Raw genomic sequence first — 9,746 nt, 5'->3', positions numbered from 1 at the left:
GTTAAGGATTGAGGACCATCTTAAAAGGCTTTGCAAAAATGGTTTAACTCAGTGGCCTGGCAGCCCATGAAAAGCCTCGAATTTGGGGCCTGGCAGCCCGTGAAAAGCCTCGACTATAGCGGTTTTTATTTGCCTTTTGCTAAGTTTTTCTTTCTTTTGACAAGATTTGTGATGTTTTCAAACCGGTGTTCATCAACCCGGTTAGGCTATCAACTCCAAGTTGTCAGTACATGATCAAGTTATAATCTGGAGACTATCAGCCCAGTCTGGTTTCGACTAAAAGTCACCAGTATTGAATAAACCAGTGTTTATCACAACCCGGAACGGTTTTATTGTAAACCGGCATCATATAACAGGAGTTACTAATACTCCGGGTTAGGGTTATTACCCTCATTACAAAGTTGGTTAGCCAACTCAAGGTCACAGGTATCACATGTTTCCATATTTGGTTATGTTTTTTTAACTTTGGTTATAAACCTTGGTTGTATATATATTTGGGCATTATGACCCGCCCGGCGGTAAACCGCCCGGGCACTTTAAGCTTTTTACCTGTAGGGATAGCTTGAGTAAATTGCTATGGATTATGAACATCATATCTTAAGCAGGGCGGATTAGCACGCATCAGTTGCAGATAAATTTGCACGAAGGCATAACAAACCAAGTGTTTTAACTAGCCTATTACAAGGCGTTTCAGTGCCCAAAAGGATAATTGTTTTCTCAAATACGTGTTGCAGCACGTAGAAGACTAAACCGGCCTCCGGATTATGATTGGCCACCAGCTTGACCTGATGGCTGCGGATCATCTTGCACCGGTTCATCCTCTTCATCTCTACCCAGCGGCTGGAAGTCAATAGTTGTCCAGTCGATCCCCGTTAACGCATGGAACACAGCTTCGTCGCTTATAAGGGTGGACGGTTCAATATCAGGGGCATAAGTGTGCTTACGGATTGGAGGGATCAGGTTTTGAGCCTTAGGAGTCGGTGCAACAACCCGTTTGTTATTGGTGTCATAACTTGCCTGGTAAAATGACAGATCAACTTCTTCAGCAAGTTGACAAGCAAGTGGACGAACTTCCCGGTTTATGGCGCGGAGATCATCAGTGCAAAATTCCGATCCATCTTCTTTCAAGCTTGGGTAACCTTTGACGTCTGCCGGATCAAGATCAGGCACCCATGCTTTTGCCCGGGTTAGTTGAAAGATCGTGGATGTCGCCTAGAGGGGGGGGTGAATAGGCGCTTTAAAATAATTATGGTTTAGGCTTGAACAAATGCGGAATAAACCTAGCGGTTAAATTGACAAGCACAAAACCTACAACAACTAGGCTCACCTATGTGCACCAACAACTTATGCTAAGCAAGATAAACAACTAAGTGATAGCAAGATATATGACAAGAAACAATAAGGCTATCACAAAGTAAAGTGCATAAGTAAAGGGTTCGGGTAAGAGATAACCGAGGCACGCGGAGACGACAATGTATCCCGAAGTTCACACCCTTGCGGATGCTAATCTCCGTTTGGAGCGGTGTGGTGGCACAATGCTCCCCAAGAAGCCACTAGGGCCACCGTAATCTCCTCACGCCCTCGCACAATGCAAGATGCCGTGATTCCACTAAGGGACCCTTGAGGGCGGTCACAGAACCCGTACAAATGGCAACCCTTGGGGGCGGTCACCGAACCCGTACACTTTGGCAACCCTTGGGGGCGGTCACCGGAACCCGTCAAATTGCTCGGGGCGATCTCCACAACCTAATTGGATACCCCGACGCTTGCCCGGAGCTTTACACCACAATGATTGAGCTCCGAACACCACCAACCGTCTAGGGCGCCCAAGCACCCAAGAGGAACAAGCTCAAGGGCACCAAGCACCCAAGAGTAATAAGCTTCTCAACTTGTAACTTCCACGTATCACCGTGGAGAACTCAAACCGATGCACCAAATGCAATGGCAAGGGTTTGAGAGTAAGAACAAGAAGGAGAACACCAAGAACTCCAAGATCTAGATCCAAGGGGTTCCCCTCACAAAGAGGAGAAAGTGATTGGTGGAAATGTGGATCTAGATCTCCTCTCTCTTTTCCCTCAAAAACTAGCAAGAATTCATGGAGGGATTGAGAGTTAGCAAGCTCGAAGAAGGTCAACAATGGGGGAAGAACACGAGCTCAAGAGATAAGGTCCATTGGGGAAGAAGACCTCCTTATATAGTGGGGGGAACAATCCAGCCGTTACCCCCACTTCAGCCCCGCAGAGAGCGGTACTACCGCTTGCCCTTATAAGCGGTACTACCGCTCCCCCTCCCGGTACTGCCGCTGGGCCCAGAGCGGTACTACCGCGGTGGCAGGGCGGTACTACCGCATACGAGCGGTACAACGGCCCCCACTGCCGTGGCCAGTACCGTAAAACCCGACACGAAAAAGACCCCTCGAATCGAGGCGGTACTAGAACGAGACCGTAGCGGTACTACGGCTGGGGCCACCAGCGGTACTACCGCTCTGGAGCGGTACTACCGCTCTAGAGAGGTACTACCGCTTGTAGCACCCAAGCGGTACTACCGCTCCGGCCCGCGGTACTACCACTAGGAAACCAAAACTGCCATAACTTCTGCATATGAGCTCCGAATTGAGCAAACTCAAGCTTGTTGGATTGAGAAAGATGAGTAGCATCAAAACAGCGAAGATGAGTGAAACCTCCAACCGAGAAGAACCGGCATAACCTCCAACATCGAAAACATCATAGAAGATGCGAGTGAACTCCGTTTTCGATGAACTCGAGCTTGTCATCAAGATGACCATAAGCTCCAAAACTCACAAAGAGAAGAACCAAACAAGAACCAACAAAGATGATGCAAGGATGCAATGGTTTGAGCTCTCTATGAACGATACGATCAAGCTACTCATCGAGAGCCCCCCTTGATAGTACGGCAATCGATCCTATAACCCGGTCTCCCAACTACCATCATGAGACCGGTAAAATAGAAAACCTATCAAGAGCAAACCTTTGCCTTGCACATGGTCCACTTGAGCTAGATGATGACGATCTTGACTCCCTCAAGTTGGACCACCTTTCTTGGTTGTGTTGGCTCGATGAAGACTAGTTGATTGCTCCCCCATACACCACTATGGGTGAGCCACTCTTCCGCACATCTTCACAAGTTCATTGTCACCACAATGGACGGCAAGCTTCAAGCATTTGATCTCTTCATGATGCTTCACTTGAACTTGCACACCGCAACATCTTCACAAGTCCATTGTCGCCACAATGGACGGCAAGCTTCAAGCATTTGATCTCTTCATGATGCTTCACTTGAACTTGCACACCGCAACCTAAGCCCACAAAGAACTCTCATGAAGATCATGGGTTAGTACACAAAGCGTAATTGACAATGCTTACCACACCATGGGATCGCTTGATCCCTCTCGGTACATCTTGTGCGCTTTGTGTGTTGATCAACTTGATTCACTCTTGACTTAGTCTTGATCAACCTTGACTCTTTCCAACTCTCTTCATTTGGATGATGTATTGAAGGTAAACATGAATGATCACACAATCTTCTTCTTCAAGACATGCTTGCAATAAGCTCTACTCTCACATGACCAATCTTTGGATAATTCCTTAATAACACCTTGGTCACCACATAAACTCCTTGAAACCAACACATGGACTTCAAGAAATGCCTATGGACAAATCCTTCAAATATAACTCAAGGCAACCATTAGTCCATAGAGATTGTCATCAATTACCAAAACCAAACATGGGGGCACCGCATGTTCTTTCATTAGTGCAGTCAAAGCGCGAGCCCTTGCAGCAGATCTCTTTAGCTCTTCTACCCGGGCAGGCAACATAGATAGCCTGGCTAAGGTATCCTTGATTAACGTCGGGGGCGGCTTATTGTGAGAAGCGGTGCAGATGATTCATTGCGCGCCGGTATACAATTGCTCTACCAGCGTGTAGGCGGCCTTCAGCTTCCTCTGTACATCAGAGCCCAGATGACTAATGCGAGTTCCTGCATCATTACAAATGTCAGTAAACCGGTAACACATGGGAAGATATGTTGAAAGTATAAAGCAAGGATGCTTACCGAACACAGCAGCAGTCATGGCATGTATCTGCCGCTTTACGCCAGTCAATTCATCTACCACCGGTTTAAGAGCTGCTTCTGCGTCCTCGACTCTTTTCTGCAAAGCGGATTTTTCCGTGTTCCAATGTTCTTTGTTGAAATCCTCCTTTAGCTTTTCCGTAGCGGCTAAAGCGCTAGTCAGTTCATCCTTTGCCTTGGAGGTTTCAGCTTGCTGGGATTTGATGTTCTCTTGCAGATCAGCGGTTTGAGCTTCCTTTTTGCTCAGTTCAGCCTATAACAGATAGACGTATAATGAGTTGATGTTACATGATTAAAGTACCAAGCACATAACAAGTTATGCACTTGATACTTGGGGGCTAATGTATGTTTGCTCCAAGTTCTGATCTGGGCAATCTTTTAAAAGTCCTGGTTCATCTTTATAAGTTAAACCGGCCCTTGGGGGCTACACCAGTGAAAAAAGATGCAGTGTTGCAAACATAAAGTGATTACTAAGTCCCGGTTCAGATTGGTATCATAAACCGTCACTTGGGGGCTACTGGAGTTGATAAGTTGCAATTAACGTAAGAGAGAAACAGTTATGTAGTTACCTCATATCGCTCCTTCATCAAGTTTACCAAACCAGCTTCATAGTCACGGCTGGTATACAGACGGTTCAAGAAGCCAGAGTGAATGTCTTGAGTATTGAGATGGGCGTAGTTTGATAAATCGGCATTCCATTTGCCTTTGCCGATAGCAGAGAGCTCATCTTTGGCAGTATGCTTTGACAAAGCGACAGGATTGCCAGGAGTGGTGTGGCCAGTGCCAGTAATCATAATATCATCATCTTTGTCATCAGCAGCCTTTACTGGAGTTGGCGGTTTGTCAGTATCTTTAACTAGACTGACCGGTTTGTCATCAGTTCAGACAGGGCTGGTTGACTGGTCAGCACGGCTTGTGGTGTCAACTTCCACCTGTTCAGCAAAGAAGTCATGGTCTTGAGGCGGTGGGTCATTAAGCATGGCGTCAGCATCGGTCTCTTCAGGATCTGGAGTCTTTTCCGGTTCAATAGCCACGTTATCATCAGCTGGTTTATTCAACCGAGCCTTCTTGCTGGGTCTGGTCTTGGCGCTGAGAAACATAAATATGAGGATCAGTACAGTTTATAAAAATAACACATCAGGGATAAAAACAAGTGTATAGCTCACCCAAGAACTGTTTTCAGGGGTGGAAGCTTTGTGGCTGATGACTCGCCAGAAGATGAGTGGGAAGTACCTTGATAATTTGAATCAGACGGGTTAAGAGGCTGACGGAAACAACCCGCTTTGGGGCATGAAGTGTCAAGGGTATAAGAGACCTCTGATCGGCGTTTCCGAACCGGAGTGTTCGGTAAACCGGCGGAGGTAACTACTTGGCCGTTGTGCCGGGTTGTGCGGCGAGCCTCGTGCTGCTGTGTCTTCAAAAGAAAGTTTGGGTCCAAGTAAGCAAGGGGGTGAGAAAATTTTACTTTTCGGTTTGCTCGACGGATTTTTGATGTTGGTAGAGGATCTGAATCGGAGGAAAGAATGATTACCTCTACATCATCAGCGTGGCTGCCTTCAGCGTCGTCCTGATAATAATCATTGTCAATGAGGTGTACGAAAAATGAACCAAGAGAGTCAAGTTATACCTCTGATTCCGGGTTACCCACATCGTCATCAGCGTTTGGCTCGGAGGATGCAGTGGTCCTTTTCTTGGCAGGTTTTCTAACAACCTTGGTCTTTGGGCGAACTGGCTTGGCCGGTTTGTCTTGCGGTTTTGTTGGTTTGTCTTGTGGCTTTTTATTCCAAAACGGATCATCACCCTATCAAAATCAGACAAACTCTCAGGAAATATATTGAAAAGAGGCAACTTACAGTAAGGAAGTTAGATAATTCTTACAGATGGCGGTTTGTTGAAGGTACAGAAAGGGCTTAGTCCGGTTTGGCTGCAGACGGCCTCCGGTTCATTCAACATTTTCTTGACAGCCTCAGTAATTTCAGCCTTTGTCAGTTGAATATTAATGTGCCGTTGAGGGTCGGTCAAACTCCCTGTATATTCATACATCAAGCCGGGGCGCCGGCTTAAGGGTAGGATGCTCCAGCCGATCCAGCAATGAGCAAAATCAACACCTGTTAAACCGTTTGCTATAAAGGCTCTAAGCTTCGACAGCTGTGGGGCATAGTTGGCCCTTTCCTTTGCTGTTAACCTCTGAGGAAAAGGATGCATATTGCTAAGGCGTTCAGGGCGGTAACCCGGTAGGGGTTTTTCATCAGTTGGAGATGTATCCTTGCAATAAAACCAGGTCTGGTTCCATTCTTTGGGGTGAATGTGGAGCTTGGGATGAGGGAAAGTGACTTCCTTCCTTTTCTGAACCGCCATTCCGCCCAATTCAGTATTGGGTCCATCTGTGAACTTTGTGCGACGGTTTAAGTGAAAGAAATCCCTAAACAGTTCAACTGTAGGTTCCTCTTGCAGATAAGCTTCACAGAAGACTTGGAAGTGGCAGATGTTGGTCACAGAATTTGGACCGATGGCTTGAGGGCGAAGTTGAAAACTAGCCAGCACATCTCGGAAGAATTTTGAACCGGGAGGGCTAAAGCCTCGGCCCAGATGGTCAACAAAAATGACTACCTCTCCGTCCTTGGGTGTAGGAGGATTTTCTGGGCCAGGGGCCCTCCAGTGGATGACATCTTTCTTGGCCAAAGCGCCTGTTGTGACACATCTGTTTAACTGATCTTCCGTGACCCGGGAAGGAACCCAGTTGCATTCATAGACTTGCTTGGCCATTGCAGTGAGAAGCTGAAACATGATTATTGCCGGTTTAAGATACACAGTGAACATCTATAAAGTGGTACAAGGATGTAAGCATATTGTTAAACCGGGGTTTGTTATTGGTAAACCGGAGTTTGACAATGGAGATAGTACAATGACGAATGCATTGGCGGTTCAACAGGGGACTAATGGTATCTACTGGGTCATCATTTTTCTATGAGGTTAAACCGCCTAATCTGGTATTGAAGATATATGTCTAAAGGTGCGTAAGTGAAGGAAAAACAAGTTTCACGGCGAGACATGGTAATTTCAGATCTACCGTGCGTTGGAAAATCAAAATATATTCTGACCTAGTTCAAGCGTTTGAAGAGTTCAGCAAGTTCAGATGAGTTTTAAGCCCTAACAAAGAAAAAAGGAGTTTAAACTACAAGGGTGCTGGAGAAATCAGATCTAACTAGCCATGGGTATTACTGAAGAAGAACAAGGAAGAACAGCTTCAAGAACTTTGAAGAGCTATGAAGAACACCAAAACCTAATGGTGGATCTGGAGTGAGGAAAGAAGGAACTTGCTGGTGCTGAGGAAGCAGCGGAGGATCACCGCATTTCTCTGGTATGGTCAGGTTGATGCAGCGGTCGTCGTTGAGGCAGAGGCGAAGGACGACGGCGGTGGCAGAGCTTGAGGGTCGGTCGGCGCGAGGAAGAAGATGACGCGAAGAGGCATGAGGGGAAAAGTGAAAGGGACCCCTCAGCCTTATTTATAAGGTGAATGGATAAAAGGTATGCGCGAGAATCGAGGAGCCCGAAAAAATGGGATATGTGACAGCTCTGTTGCCTTGATTGTCGGAGGCCCATTAATGAAGGTGGCTTATACGCAGTTTTTAATAATAGATGACATCATGGCGATTTATCATGGTCCTGGAAGGTGACGTCACGACGGTTTACAAGACTATGTGAAGGTGCCGAAGAAGATTCTTCTTAAGTATTGAGGATTGACATGAACCAGTTCAAATCAATCTGTGACCTAATGTTGGGGATATTACTACTGGGCGTAAACAGGCCAGGAGAGGCCGGGTTAACCCCATAGTAGTTCACTATGCCTGAAGCCCATGAAGACAAGACGGTGACGCTTTATGAAGGCCCAGGGCCCAAAGCCGGTTCAAGGCTTGTGGACATAAACCGGTATGGGTATGTAAACTTGTGTTGTAAGATAGAAAGAGCAGATACCGAGCCGGACACGTTTATGAGCCGGCCTCGGGATTCTGTAAACCGACGGGCATCAACCCATGTATATAAGGGGACGACCCGGCGGCGGTTTAGGAGAACAGACAATAACTCGAGACTCAGGCAAAGCGTATTGGCTCCCTGGTCATCGAAACCCTAGCAATTTCACAACAACTGGATTAGGCTTTTACCTTCACCGCAAGGGGCCGAACCAGTATAAACTCTCTGCGTCCCTTGTCCGCTTTAACCCCTTTAAGCTAACCCGGGCGATGGCTCCACGACTAAGTCCTTTCCTTAGAACATCTGCCGCCACAAAACCACGACACCGACGGCGATCACATCGACTTTGGAACCATTTCCCACGCGCATCGTCACCTCGTCCTTAGCCAATCTTTGTTTAATCCGTAGTCCCTGTTTCGAATTGCAAATGTGAGCAATAGAACCAGTATCAAATACCCAGGCGCTATTACGAGCATTAGTAAGGTACACATCAATAACATGTATATCAAATATACCTTTCACTTTGCCATCCTTCTTATCCGCCAAATACTTGGGGCAGTTCCGCTTCCAGTGACCAGTCCCTTTGCAGTAGAAGCACTCAGTCTCAGGCTTAGGTCCAGACTTTGGCTTCTTCACTTGAGCAGCAACTTGCTTGCCGTTCTTCTTAAAGTTCCCCTTCTTCCCTTTGCCCTTTTTCTTGAAACTAGTGGTCTTGTTAACCATCAACAATTGATGCTCCTTCTTGATTTCTACCTCCGCATCCGTTAGCATCACGAATAGCTTGGGAATTGTCTTATCCATCCCATGCATATTATAGTTCATCATGAATCTCTTGTAGCTTGGTGGCAGTGATTGAAGAACTCTGTCAATGACACTATCAACCGGAAGATTAACTCCCAGTTGAGTCAAGTGATTGTGGTACCCAGACATTTTGAGTATATGTTCACTGACAGAACTATTCTCCTCCATTTTGCAGATGTAGAACTTATTGGAGACTTCATATCTCTCAATCCGGGCATTTGCTTAAAATATTAACTTCAACTCCTGGAACATCTCATATGCTCCATGACGTTCAAAACGTCGTTGAAGTCCCGGTTCCAAGCCGTAAAGCATGGCACACTAAACTATCAAGTAGTCATCAGCTTTGCTTTGCCAGACGTTCACAACGTTCGGCGTTGCTCTTGCAGCGGGTCTTACACCTAGCGGTGCTTCCAGGACGTAATTCTTCTGTGCAGTAATGAGGATAATCCTCAAGTTACGGACCCAGTCCGTGTAGTTGCTACCATCATCTTTCAACTTAGCTTTCTCTAGCAACGCATTAAAATTCAAAGGAACAGTAGCACGGGCCATTGATCTACAACAACATAGACTTGCAAAATACTATCAGGTACTAAGTTCATGATAAATTAAAGTTCAATTAATCATATTACTTACTCCCACTTAGATAGACATCCCTCTAATCATCTAAGTGATCACGTGATCCAAATCAATTAAACCATGTCCGATCATCACGTGAGATGGAGTAGTTTTCAATGGTAAACATCACTATGTTGATCATATCTACTATATGATTCACGCTCGACCTTTCGGTCTTAGTGTTCCGAGGACATACCTGCATATGCTAGGCTCGTCAAGTTTAACCCGAGTATTCTGCGTGTGCAAAACTGGCTTGCACCCGTTGTATG

This window comes from Aegilops tauschii, chromosome 6 (genome assembly GCF_002575655.3).
Source record: "Aegilops tauschii subsp. strangulata cultivar AL8/78 chromosome 6, Aet v6.0, whole genome shotgun sequence".
Lineage (NCBI taxonomy): Eukaryota > Viridiplantae > Streptophyta > Magnoliopsida > Poales > Poaceae > Aegilops > Aegilops tauschii.
This window is presented reverse-complemented; position numbering follows the sequence as displayed.